Here is a 1,335-nt window from a genome sequence, read left to right as displayed (position 1 = left end):
AAGGTTACGGGGAGAAGGCGGGAGAATGGGGTTGAGAAACTTATCAGCCATGATTGAATGGCGGAGCAGACTCGATGGGCCGAATGGCCTAATTTCTGCTCCTATGTCTTATGGTCTTATCCTAACCTTGCCCTGGCCCTAATCAACATCCTTTTGAATCTTACATCGTCGTGTTAGGGTGCTCAGGGCTGAAAGAGTTAATGTGTGAGACGGGAGAAACAGCACCACCTAAATGATGATGTAAGAGAGAGTTACGTGACTAAGAGTCTGGAAGGAGAAAGCCCGTGGCTTCGGTTGAATAACACCTGTTGTCTTGTATATCCGTAAATAGTTATGCGCATTGAAAGATGGTGGCTTAGTGGGAATATCACTGGCCTAATAATCTAGAGGCATAGGCGAATGTCTCTGGGCATGTGGGTTTACATCCCACCACGGCAGCTGGTGGAATTTAAATTCTTCTCTCTTTTGTGTCATCAACCAAGATGCCATCCAGATTGAGTTAAACCAGCAAGTTAAGAGGGCACATTAGCCATGGTCATGGCTACATTGGCAAACACAGAAAACATCCTGGTGATCGTGGCAATGCTGGTGGTATGCATCATCTCAGGATCAACTTTGATAAATATCATCCAGGCTACTCTGCAAAAGTTGGCACGAGACATTACCATCTGAAGAAGAATCAGTTGTTCTGTCCGACCATAAATCTGGATAAGCTGTGGACGCTGGTCAGTGAGCAGACCAGATTAAACTATGCCAAGAAACCTGAAGGACCAGCACCTGTTATTGATGCTGTGCATGCTGGTTACTATAAAGTCCTGGGCCAGAACAACCAGTCATTATCAAGGCAAAGTTCTTCAGCAGGAAGGCTGGAGAGAAGATGAAGGAAGTTGGTGGAGCCTGTGTATTGATGGCATAAATTTTATAATTGGGTGCACGAATAAAATTCTGTCACTTTATAAATAAATAAATAGTTATTGTTCAGACACACCAATGTCTCTACAACCTTCCTTAGCCAGTCAAAACGAATATACACAACATGGTGGCAGCAGCAAAGGATTCCGAAATCTCCAAAAATTGACTTTGAAAAAGTTTGCAAGTCTGACCTGAAAAAAGGCGCCAAAATTGAAGATTTTAGTAAGACACTCGGAAATCACCAGAAGAGATCCCGAGAGGGTGTGGAGGCTGAGAGGCAGAGAAGAAGTCAACTGTTCAGTTTACTAAGGGCTGCACTACAGAACATGGTGGTCCATGAAACATCCCAATCCATTAGCAGGGTCAAAGAGCCTGGCGACGATCGAGGAAGGGTGAGCAAATCTTGAAAAAGTCTTTAAAACT

General features: G+C 44.1%; 1 pseudogene; it reads left to right on the top strand.

The window, feature by feature from the left end:
- Positions 1 to 482: 482 nt before the first annotated feature.
- Positions 483 to 916, top strand: LOC121276417 (annotated as a pseudogene).
- Positions 917 to 1,335: the final 419 nt, after the last annotated feature.

The sequence above is a fragment of the Carcharodon carcharias genome, chromosome 3 (genome assembly GCF_017639515.1).
Source record: "Carcharodon carcharias isolate sCarCar2 chromosome 3, sCarCar2.pri, whole genome shotgun sequence".
NCBI classification, from domain to species: Eukaryota; Metazoa; Chordata; class Chondrichthyes; order Lamniformes; family Lamnidae; genus Carcharodon; species Carcharodon carcharias.
The sequence above is the reverse complement of the archived record's forward strand: the minus strand, read 5'-3'. Positions and strand labels throughout refer to the sequence as shown.